General features: G+C 38.3%; 2 pseudogenes across 2 annotated transcripts in view; one reads left to right on the top strand and one right to left on the bottom strand.

Annotated features, from left to right (window-relative positions):
• Positions 1-10247, top strand: part of LOC308653383 (serine/threonine-protein kinase PAK 2-like) — a 33800-nt pseudogene extending 23553 nt beyond the window's left edge. The window contains exons 14-17 of the transcript in view: positions 1041-1140; positions 3304-3500; positions 9543-9680; positions 10113-10247. The product of the transcript in view is annotated as a serine/threonine-protein kinase PAK 2-like (transcript). The remainder of the gene's footprint in view (positions 1-1040; positions 1141-3303; positions 3501-9542; positions 9681-10112) is intronic.
• A 526-nt stretch (positions 10248-10773) lies between these two features.
• LOC308653753 (M-phase phosphoprotein 6-like) lies at positions 10774-11255 on the bottom strand (annotated as a pseudogene). The gene has a single exon. The product of its transcript is annotated as an M-phase phosphoprotein 6-like (transcript).
• Between the last annotated feature and the right edge of the window lie 1571 nt (positions 11256-12826).

Here is a 12826-nt window from a genome sequence, read left to right as displayed (position 1 = left end):
ATTTTTAATTGTAGATGGACACAATAACGTTATTTTATTTATTTGTTTTTAATTGTGGTTGGTTATTTTGTTTCTTTGTTTCGGCTCTGGGGATCAGACCTAGGACCTCAAACATGCTGAGCTCTACACTGAATTCTACCCCTAGCCATATATTTTCATGGTTGGTGTCAGGCTGTGGAGATAGCTTGACCTAAAATCTACCAGAGAAGAAATGAAGAGGACAGAACATTATATTGACGACCCCCCTCAATGCAACCAGACCACCCTCCATCTTGCCTGCTTCTCTCAGTGGCTCACATTGTTGAGACTTCTGAGTACCTCAGGTTTCAAGTGCAAATAACCACAAGTTTATCCTCTACTGTGGAAATAATTTCTAAAGAATTTATGCTTGTTTACCAAGTGTTGTGTACTATTAGGCATTTAAACCTGAAAAGGCCTAGAAGGCAATATGGACTCATTCTTCATTTTATAAGAGACCATTGAAGACTAAGTTTTAAAAATCCATGGTAGAGACGGGGGATGTAGCTCAGTTTGCCTAGCATACACAGTGCGCCAGGTTTGATTCACAGCACTGAAAAAGAAAAAAAAAAAGAAAAAAAAGAAGAAAGAAAAGGAAAATAATCAGTGGTGGATGAGTCGGGCACAAGGCAGGTGTCTGCAGTCTTAGCTGCACAGGAAGCTGAGGTAGGAGGATTGTTTGAGGCCAGCCTGGGCAACATAGAAAGGCCTTGTCTTAAAAAAAAAAAAAAAAAAAAAAAAAAAAAATTGGGAAAAAAAAGAGCTTAGTAAGACATTATTTAATAATGCCTCTAGATGAGATCAGAGTGTGGGAGGGGATCTTCTTACTAATTAAGGTATTATGTCTTCAGAACTTTGCATATGAGGGATGTTTTTCTTTATAAATGTTAAGTATTGCAGGGTCTTTAGCTGAAGACTACAGACAGTTCTCAGGCCACAACTTCTGCTATAATGACTCTGTGTGAGCTAGTGAATGGAACTTTCCAGGACTGTTTCATTGATACGTGTTTTCTTGTGTTCAGTGCTTATAGGCATTGGAGTTTTTACATGCTAATTATGTGATTCACCTCGACATAAAAAGCGACAACGTACTTTTGGGGATGGAAGAATCCGTCAAACTTAGTGAGTAACAAACGAAGGAAAAGCATTCATTGTTTATTTTTTATTATGCTTTCTTCCTTTTTAAATAAAAAAAAACCCTTGTCTGTTAATATTTTTGAAAACTAAAATGTGGAAGGGGCTAGAATCTAGTGGTAAAGACTATGAGCTGGGAACTGAACTGGGTTTAAATAACAGAGGTGCTACTATTTGCTCAGTAATTTGGGGCAAGTTAATTTCTTTGTGTGTCTTTTCTCATTTATTCACTGAGGAAGATAATAGAACCAATCTCAGGATTTTTTTGGAGGTTAAACATGTAAAGGGCTAAGAAGCAGTACCTGGGACTGTGCTAGTGTGGATGCTGCCTTAGAGATCAATTTGCATTTGTTTCCGCCATCTGTTAGTTTTTCTCATGGTACTCTCTTCAGCATTCTCTGAGTTTCACTCAGGATAGCCTTTTCAGGAGAGGGCTGTATGACCCTGACTCAGGGATGACAAGGAAAACATCCAACTTTTCCAATGTTCTTCAGAAGGAGACACAGCAGAGTCATGCAAAACAAAGTGAACTTCTTTCCCCTGTGTCCATGGGTTTCTTGAGTCCTCTGGAGGACTCAAGCAGAGCTTTTAAAGTACATCCTGTAAAAGTTACTCAATCAGGTCATCAAAATAAAAGATTCTACTTTTAAATTATCTTAGTGGGCAAGTTGGGAAGAGATAATCACATACATTGTTGGTGGAGACATATGAAAATGGAATTAGATTTTTTTGGATCATGTTTTGTGGTGACTCTGCCACTTACTAGATGAATGATCTTAGGTGAATTAACTAAAAACATATATGCCTTGGTTCCCCTATTTGTAAATTAGAATAATTTAAATAGTAAGCATAGCTGGGGCTGGGTTTAGTGGAGCACGCCTATACTACAGCGGTTTGGGAGGCTGAAGCAGGAGGATCACAAGTTCAAAGCCACCCTCAGCAGTTTAGCAAGGACTTCGAGCAACTTAGTGAGACTTTGTTTCAAAATAAAACATTTAAAAAACCTGGGGATGTGGCTCAGTGGTTAAGCACCAATACAAAAAAAAATTAAATTTTTTAAAAAAGGAAATTACCCAGAACAAATTTTTTAAAACTTACCCTATCTCAAAGTGTTATCATGAGGATTACATATTTTTACAAGGTACTTGAATAGTACTTGAGTTTTATAAACATTCTTTTTCATAATAAATATTATTTTACGTAACAGTTGCTCTTTTCAGTATTCACTCCTATAGAATTACTAAATATATGCACCATAATTAGTAAAAGGATATTCTATGCAACATGGTAAAGAAAAACTAAAACTATCTTTAATGTCAAACAGTAAAGGAATAGTAATCTGGTATGTTAATACACCATAATATATTATAGTTTTTAAAACAGGCAGATAAATGTATTAATATGGAAGGATCTCTTCTATAAACAGTTTACAAAATATCCTCATTAGGTAAAACAAACCAAGCAGTTCATAGCTTAATATTCACTCTTATGCAAATATCAAACAGTCTAAAGCTTACAGACCTAATACCCATAGTTACATAAGTACTTGAATGGCTTTAACAATAGAAGGGAAGAAAAGATCATAAATTCTCATCTTGACCTTTCCACAAAATTAACATCAAGTACTAAAGTTTTCTGTTTCTTAGTTATAGTGGAGATAGTTGGAGTAGATGAAGGCTAGTAAGTACCTTGTCAGTATAATTACACTCAAATGTGTTCATTTTCTAAAGTCCCTGCTAACTTGTATGCTTAGTATAGCTTCTCTTTATTTCATTTAAAGTAGTTTCAGTGTCCTGATGTTTGCCTGATTCATTTCATTTGGGTTTGATGTCCACCTTCAGTGATTTTCTCCCCTTTTTGGATCTCTTTCAATTTTACTAAAACTTTTAGGATAAAATATGTATTACTGAGAATAAATGCCCCCCTAATAATCTGCACTCTGTTGTAGGAAGAAGAAGCAAAAAGTGGCAGTATATAACATCACCAAAGTATTCTAATCCCAGTCTGGATAACCTTATTATTAAATTCTTTTAATAAAATAAATAAGCCCAAATAGTCCAAATGCAATTATGTCATCTGAGGTGAACTCTTTTACAAAACCATATCTGGAAGCTATTAACTCTAGATGTTTTGTTTTTGTTTGTTTCTTAGCCGACTTTGGGTTTTGTGCTCATCTCACTTCTGAGCAGAATACATGCACTGGCATGTGTGGAACACCCTACTGGATGGCACCAGAAATGGTTATGGGGAAAGCTTATGGCCCTAAAATCGACATCTGGTCGCTAGGGATCATGGCCATTGAGATGCTGGAAGGAGAGCCTCCATACATGAAAGAAGATCCCACACAGGTAAGACCAGTGTAACACCAGCTTCACTGCAAGAACAATACTTTCCCTTAAAGTGTAGTTGAAACTTCCTTGTGTTGTTCATTGGCCAAGAATTTAGGATCAAAACTTGATAAAATCTAACCTCTGCCCTTACTTTGTATCTACAAGTCACACTGCTTCTGAGTTACAGAGCTGACCGTGTTAGCTAAAGAGTGTAGGTGTTTGTTAGTCGTTGTATGGTTTCCTGTATGGGGTGTAAGTAAGCATGGACTCACCCTTCTACATAGTTGAAGTCTCCTAGATATGTGCCTCTGTCTACACAGTGAAGGTACTTTTCTTACCCATTAAGTTATCCACTTTGAACTTCAGTCTCTGATCCCCAAGGTCCAGAAAAGAGGAAAGCAAGATGACTCCTCTGAGAAAGCTGTATCACTGACAGTGTTCAAGCCCATTTTCAAACAGAGTAGACTTTGAACAAGTAAATATTCTTGCAGCTGAGGTGAATTTCAACCATCCTCCCATCTCCTTTACAATGACCATATGTGGCTCAACTCCATTAGTAATTAAGGAAATACAAATCAGAACCACAGGATACCTCTTTACACCTAATGTCAGACAATAATCAGTGCTGGTAAGAATGTGGGAAAATTGGAATTGTTGGCCAGGCAACAGCTGTAATCCCAGGGATTTGGGAGGCTGAGTTAGGAGGATTGCAAGATTGAGGCCAGCCTGGGCAACTTCACCAAACTCTGTGTCAAAACAGAAAAACAGCGTGGATGTAACTTAGAGATAGAACACTTCTGAGTTCAATTCCTAGTACTACGGAAATAAAAATGAAAAAATGATTGGAACTCTCATATATTGCTGGTGGGAATGGAAAAGGTTGCACTGCTTTATAAAAAACCTCACAGTTCCTCAGAAAGTTAATAGTGGGTTACCATATGACCTAGCAATTCCACTACTAGGTATATATCCAACAGAAATAAAGGCATATGTCCAAGGTTGGGATTGTGGATCTTGGTAGCCTGCTTGTCTTGCATGCGTGGGGCACTGTGTTCGATCCTCAGCACCACATAAAAAAAGAAAATTAAATAAAAGAAATTTTAAAAAAGCATCTGTCCATGGAGTGGGAGATGTAGCTCAATGGTAGCGTGCCCAGCAGGCCCTGGGTCAGTCCACAGCACTGCCAAAAGAAAAAAAAAAAAAAGGCAATAAAAGCACATGTCCACACAAAACGTGCACAAAGTGTTCACAGCAGTGTTATTTAGAATAGGAAAAAGTGGAAACAACCCAATTATGTGTCATGTAATGAGCAGTAGAATATTATTTGGCCATAAAAGGGAAGGAAGTTCTGACACATGTACACATTGACCCTTGAAAGTATTATACTTAGGAAAACAGGCCAGACAACAGAGGGAATTGGATTTGCATATTCTTTCCTAAATGCGTTTTGCCCCACTTCCAAAGAATCCAGTTGAAGTAAGCAGTTAAAATAGTTTTAATAGGAGATTTATTTAGAACACTTTTCAGAGCAATTTTCAAAACCCTTTCATTTCATATATTTATTTAGCCAATATTGAATTAAGTCCCTGCCTTGTGCTAGACACTGGTTTAAGTTGCTGCCTAGAGAACCCACAAAAATTCCTGCCCTGTAGAACCTACATTCTAGTGGAAGGAGAGAAGCAAGAAGGGAAATCAGAATACTACATTAAGCAATGGACTCTTTAAGTGCTGGACTAGCAGGAGAGAGAGCGTCAGGGGTTTGTTTTTAAAAGGGTCCTTATGGAGGGCTTCACTGAGGTGACATTTGGACAGAGGATGTGAGAGTGGTGCTTATTTACTTAGGGAAGAGCATGGCAAGCAGAAGAAACAGCAAGTCCAAAAGCCCTGAGGCAGGAATGTTCCTGGAGCAGTGAAAGATCCTGAAGGGCTTTAGCAGAGTCACAGTGCACTGAGCAAGCAGTAGGCGGTGAGGGTCAGTGAGGGGAGGCCCTGGGTATTGCTTTGTGGGGCTTCTGGCTTCCACAGAATGGGAAAACCAGTGGAAAGTTCTGAGCAGAGGCGTCAAATGGTGTTACTTAAATTTTAAGAGGCTCACTCTGGTCAATTTGTTCAGAAGAGATTCTCTAGGAAGGCCAAGGCAGAAGCAGGAAGACCAATCAGGAAGCTGTTGCAATAATTCAGATGAAAAATGACAGTAATGTAGACAAGAATGGCATCAGTGGAGGTAATGAAAAAATAGTTAGATTCTGGGTGTATTTTGAAAGGAGCATCTATGTAAAAGAGGAGTTGAGGAGAGTTCCAAGAGTTATGGCCTAAGAATGAGAATGATGAACTTGAAGCTTCCCTTAGTTGAGATGGGAAGGACTGCAAGAAGGGTAAAGGGGTTAGGATGAAATTGGGAGTTTAGTTGACAACATTTTAACTTGTTTTAGACATGTAAAAGTGAAGACTAGACCTAGAAAGATGTTCAAGTGGATATGTTGATGACGCTGTTGGGTATGCAAGTCCTGGATCCAGATTAGAGAGATAAAATTGAGGCTCCTTAGCTACAGATGTTTCCTACAGCTGCCAGGCAAGATGAGGTCACAGGGTCAAGTGGGTATAGATGGACAAATATTTACCTGGCATCCTGACACAGTCTACAACTAAGAGTTGATGAGGCAGAGCAGCAAGGAGACCAAGAAGGAATGGCAGGAAACACAGGGAAATCTAGATAAAGATACGCCCTGAAATCTATAGGCAAGAAGTAAGGGAGAGATCAGCTTGGCAGAAACCACAGTTACACTGAGACTTGATCAGTTGAGATGTAATGTTGGTGAAAACTTGATGAATGGGTAACAGGGACCAACTTAACCCTTCTTGCTGGAAGCGACACCAAGAAACTAGATTATATGAAACAGTGATTTTCAAGACACTATCAGATTTTGAATGAAGGACAGTGATGTCAGAAAGTGAGTACTAACTGAAGTGAACCCTACCACTGCCCCAGTTTCCACCATGCCCTTCCACCATGGTCTGCTTCACCTTGAGCCCAAGGCAGTGGAGTCAGCACACCATGGACTAAACCTCTGAAACTGTGAGCCAAAATACCTGTTCCTCTAAGGTTTTCTTGTCAGGTATTTTGGTCACAGTGACACAAAGCTGACTAACACTCTATGGAAACTATAATATTTGAGACTGGATTAATGATAGATTACTTTAGTGGAAACGACCACAGTGAAACATAAAGGTAGAAATGAAAATAGTTTTTAAATGCAATAGCATCAGTGAGCTGTGAGACAGTTTCAAGGGTTTTCATGATGTGTAATGAAGTTCTGATAGAAAAAAACCAACCCAGAAATCTATCTCCCAAAAGCTAAATAACAGCTTCCTCAAATACAGTAAAGTCAAAAGTACCTCTACCTACCTGAATAAAAAAATGTCTGTCTGTTATAAAAGTATCTTTAAAAGATAAAACCATTTAAATAAAAATAACAGTGGAGGCAGGAGATATACATACATAAAATGACAATAAGAGCATCCGGGCCAAGAACAACAACCCTAAGATTCTTGTCCTGTGTGACATGGTGTGTCATGTGATGGTCGAGTGTGATCATTGAAAGATGCAAACATTCAATAATAAGAGGGAGTCTTACCTAATCACTAAGGAAAGAAAGAATAAAAAAGTGAAGAATGAGAGATGGAGCAACAGGAATGCTCCTGCTTTGCTAGTGGGAGGCTCCACTCCAGAAGAGGGTTTTTTCAGTTTCCCACAAAATGAAACACGACCTTACCACCTAACCCAGCAATGTGTTTCCAGGTATTTATCCCATGCATTGAAACCTGTCCTCACAAAAACCTGTGCAAAATTTTTATAGCATCTTTATTCATATTTGCCAAATCTGGAAGAAGATGTGTTTCAAAAAGTGAATGTGAGGACTGTGTGTAGCTCAGTGGTAGAGCACATGCCTAGCCTGCTGAGGCCCTGGGTTCCATCCCCAGCACCACAAAATAAACAAAGGAAATCCAATGTATGTGCTACATCCATACAATAGAATAGTATTCATGGATAAAAACTGAGATATCATAACACCAAAAGGCATGGAAGAATTTTATCTTATCTATTTATTTATGACAGGAAAATAACTTGGATAATTGACTACATGCCTATGGCGTGGGCATATTATTCTCTGAAAGATCTTTAAGAGCATAGTGCTTAGTGGTGCCCTTCCATCTAAAGGGGCTAGATGCTCTCCAATTTCAAGTGTAGCATGTGGGCTAGAAGTGTTCATCCATGCTAGGGCACTGCCTAGCATGTAAGTTTAGGACATCTCAAGTATGATGAGTTTTAAAAAAATCATCGATTGCAGGGATTTAGGGATGTGAAGAGGATGAGTAGTAGGTTTTTAGAGCAGTGAATTTATTCAGTATGATGTTATAATGGTAGATACACAGGACAATATTCATTTTTCAAATCCCATAGAATTATATAATCCATTACAAAGAGTGAACTTTAATGTCAAGTGTCAGCTTTGGATTAATAGAAGTACATCCGTATTTGTTCATTTGTGGTAGCATGCTTGCCTGGCATGCATGAGTCCCCATGGTTCAAGCCCCAGCACCACTAAAAAACAACAAAAGTGTAATAATATATAGATATGTATCCACAATAGGTATCATTGTAGTAAGTATACTGCACTGTAATGCAAGATATCAATAAGAAAATGAGGGGCCAACATGGGAACATTTCAGGATCCACATTTTAAGACCCAGTATGCATTTGGAAAAAGCATTTGCAAGGCTATCTAGTTGTCTTTTCAGTTTTGGAGAAGGTCAGCGAGATCCCTTAAGTGTTCTTTTTGTGTCACAGGCAACTCAGCGAGGGTCCCTATTGTCTGCTCACTTTTAAACCTAAAATTTATACTAAAAAATCCATTAATTAGAAATAATTTCACTTCTAGAAACTTAAAGGTAATAATAAAAAATTAAAGAATACAAAGATTTTCTAAAGGGGATTGGTTAAATTATGAAAACACCCATATTAAGGCACGATTGAAGTTAGCCATTAGAATCATTTTATGGTCTGTTCTTAGGAATGATGTAACTGGTACATAGCTTTTGAAGGAAAAGAGTTTCAGTAGATCCAAATTGTTTTGAAATGTGACTTTTAAAAAGCTTGTGAAGGTTTAAATAGGTAGAAGGATTGTCATCATTTTTCTTTATTCTTTTATGCACCCCAGGTTGATTTTGTTTTCTTTAAGCAAATGTATTGTATTTATACTTCAACCCAGAAAAGATGAAGCTGCCAGGCCTGGGGGCACATGCCTGTAATCTCAGCTTCTGGAGAGGCTCAGACAGGAGGATTTCAAGTTGGAGCCTGCCTGGGCAACTTAGAGATACCCTGTCTCCAAATAAATGAAAAGAGGGCTGGTGTATAGCTCAGTGGTAGAGCACTTATTTGCCTAGCATATTCCTGGGTTCAATTCCTGCACCACCCCCTACAAAGAAAGGGGGGGGCAAAGAAAGGATAGAGGGAGGAAAGGAGGGAAGTCGAAGAAGGAGGAGGAGGAGGAGGAGAAGGAGGAGAAACAATAAAGGAAGGGAAGAGGGAGGATACAAAATTCAAGCAGGAAGAGATAATGATAACCTCTTTTTACTCACTGTAGTATTTATAGTGATTGTCTTTGCAGAATTCAGAGTAGCTAGAGATGTTGTTCAGTGGTAGAGTGCTTTGCCAGCATGCACAAGGCCTGGGTTTGGCTCTAACACCACACACACACACACACACACACACAATAGTTCCATAAACTTGATAAATTACATTATCATTGTTGAGTTACCTTAAAAATGTCATAAATGCTATACCCAGTGGTTGCACACCTGTGATCCCAGTGACTGGGGAGGCTAAAGAGGGAGGAACACAAGTTTAAGGCCAGCCTCAAGAATTTGGTGAGACCCTATCTCAAAAATTAAAAAGAAGGTTTAGGGATGTAGCTCACTGGTAAAGCCTCTCTGGGTTCAACCCTCAGTATTCCACACCCCCCCATAAAAAGTATGTCACAGACGTTGTTCTATTTTTAGGCCTTACACCTCATTGCCACCAATGGAACGCCAGGACTTTCGAACCTAGAAAAAATTTCCCCGGCATTCCTGGACTTCTTGAATAAATGTCTTGAAGTGGATGTGGACAAGAGAGGTTCAGCCGGGGAATTACTAGAGGTAAATTTGGAAATTATGCAATTTGGGGGAAATATTGACTCTTTTTGAATAACCAACAGAAAGTTTTCATTTCACTGTTCATTGATCACTACCAATAAGCAGCTGCTACATTTTAGGGTTTTATCTGCCAGGAGTAAAAGTTTAATTTCATGATAGTTTGTTGTGGTATATTATCAAATATCAGGTCCATTCGATGCTGGTGTGAGTGTATTAATGGGCTGTTTAACTGTTGATTTTTAGGATTTAGAACAATTAAAAACAACTGTTTTCAAAACAGCTTATGAAATTTATGGTTGTGACTATGAGAGGTTTGGGCAGGTATTAAAATTTGGGTTGTTTAAGTCAATTGTATTCATAAGTAGTCTTCAGGCCTTAGTTGAAAGAACATGTTTTTCTTCTAAATTATGCACTTTTTGTTTCCTTCTTTGGCAGCACTCATTCCTGAATATGGCGAAACCACTCACAAGTTTAACGCCACACATCTTGGTGGCCAAGGAGGTTCTCCAGAAAAACTACTGAAATGCCATCCTATTCTTTTTTGTATGTTTGGAAACAGATGTTTATTAACATACCATTTTAAAAAAATTAAATGCCTTAAACAAAAAACAATACCATAAAGTGAAAGGCCTGGTAGCATGCAAATATTTCAGGTTGGAGAGGCATGTTTGCTCTTGATGAATGTACATATAATAAATTCCTATGACATTTGACTCCAAAATTAATGTATGAATCAGTTGGACATGATTATATGACTAATATTTTAAAGTAAAGCATAATCTTAAAGGCAGTTTAAACACTGGCATTAATCTACAGGAGTCCATTCAAGGTCAGTGACTGGAGAGCTATATAAAAAGAACGCAGTGCCTATGTACATCTGTAAGATTCAGGCTCAACTTCTGCTTTTGACGAACCTGATTCGGAAAAGGATGTATAACATCCATTACATACCTGTTTCAAACACAGTCTGTTTCTAAAATTACACATCTCTTTGCAAATAAATATCAACTATTAATAGCTAAAAGATGCCACTGGGATGGGCTCCGAAGTCTGCTGTTCTCACGGCCACCCCGAGACATATTTTAAGGCATCATTTTTAATCTTGGGGCTTTAAGAACATCTTCTTTGCTTTAACTGGTTCTATGTCTCCAATTTTATCTTCTTCATAATTGGCATGGTCTCTTTTCTTGGCAAACTTTTTTCCAGTTGTCCCCCCAAGGTCTCATATCTTCTAGCCATTTCCTCACCTGACACATCAAGCTCTACTATTTCATCTTCATCTTCATCTTCGGCTTTATTCGTAGCATTCCTCTGAAGCATCAATTTCTCAACTTCAGGATTAAATCCTCTGAATGAAATTCCTCCACACAGATCTTCACACTAAAGAAGCTCTGCTCCTCTGTTATGACACTCTCTTTCTCTTTAAACTCTGGCAAATCCAAGTTCCCGTGCTCTTCACTGATGATCTTCTTTTCTTCTTCCTCTAGTTGTTTCTTGGTTTCCAAGTCCAGTTTCCTTTGCATGAACTTCATGCGCATCAGGTTCTTTCATGAAGTTGGTCTTGCGCTCAGCCGCCATGCTGGCTGCAGCTGCTGGCATCCTATTCTTTAATTTTCTGAAAAGAAAAAATTTTAAAACTTTATTATAATAAAGTGTTTATTGTTGTAAAAGACTTGTACCATAAAATTTGCCCTTTTATCCATGTTAAGTGGACAACTCAGAGGCATTAATTAAACTCACAATATTGTACAACCTTCTGTTTCCAGAACAGTTTTGTCACTTCAAACAGAAGCTCTGTCACCATGTAAGGAAGAACTTACATTCTTCCTCCTCCACCCCCAGGCTGCCACCATTCTTTTTTTTTCTTTTTCTTTTATTTGTTCTAATTAGTTATACATGGCAGCAGAAGGCACTTTGACACATCATACACAAATGGAGTATAGCTTCTCGTGTTTCTGGTTGTATGTGATGTAGAATCACATCAGTCATGTGGTCACACATGTACCTAGGGTAATAATGTCTACTCTTCTTCCCACCCCATACCTGGCTCTCCTCCTTTCCCTCCCCTCTGCTTAATCCAAAGTGACTTTATTCTTCCATAGCCACGCTCCTTATTGTGAATTAGTGTCAAAATATCAGAGAAAACATTTAAACTGTGGTTTTTGGAATTGGCCTATTTTGCTTACTGTGATATTCTCAACTTCCACTCATTTACTGGCAGATACCATGACTTCGTTCTTCTTTAAAACTGAGTAATATTCCATTGTGCATATTGACCACATTTTCTTTATCAGTTCCTCTGTTGAAGGACACCTAGGTTCATTCCATAGTAAAACTCTTGTGAGCTGAGCTACTTTATAGCATTGATGTGGCTGCGTCACTGTAGTATGCTGATTTTAAGTCCATTGAAAATAGACTGAGAAGTGGGATAACTGGGTCAAATGATGGTTTCATCCCAAGTTTTCTTAGGAATCTCCATACTGCTTTCCATGCTGGTTACATCAATTTGCAGTTCTACCAGCAATCTATGAGTGTGTCTTTTCCCCCACATCCTCACCAACTTTTATTTTTTCTTGTCTTCTTGATAATTGCCATTCTGACTGAAGTGAGATGAAATCTGAGAGTAGTTTTGATTTGTATTTCTTGAATTGCTAGAGATGTTGAGCATTTTTTTCACATATTTGTTGATGAACGTACATCTACTGAGAATTGTCTGCTCAGTTCCTTAGTCCATTTATTAATTGGGTTATTTGGTTTTGGGGTGTTAAGATTTTTGAGATCTTTATATATCCTGGAAGTTAGTGCTCTATCTTATGTGCGTGTAGTAAAGATGTTCTGCCACTCTGTGAGCTCTCTCTTCACATTATTGATCATTTCCTTTGCTGAGAAGAAGATTCTGAGTTTGAATCCATCCCATTTATTGGTAAGAATATTGTTTTATGGCCCAGAATGTGATCTGTTTCAATGAAAGTATAAAGTGCCCTTAAAGGGAACGGGAGTTCTGTAGTTGTTGGGTGTTGTATTCTATAAAGTCAGTTAGGCTGAGGTAGTTGATACTGTTCCTCCAACCTTCTATTTGCCCATTTAATGTATTTACTGAGAGACAGATATCAAAATCTCCCACAATGGTTGGTAACTGTTTCTCCCTT

The sequence above is a fragment of the Spermophilus citellus genome (assembly GCF_964194105.1).
Source record: "Spermophilus citellus genome assembly, chromosome: 7".
Taxonomy (NCBI): domain Eukaryota; kingdom Metazoa; phylum Chordata; class Mammalia; order Rodentia; family Sciuridae; genus Spermophilus; species Spermophilus citellus.
This window is presented reverse-complemented; position numbering and strand designations above follow the sequence as displayed.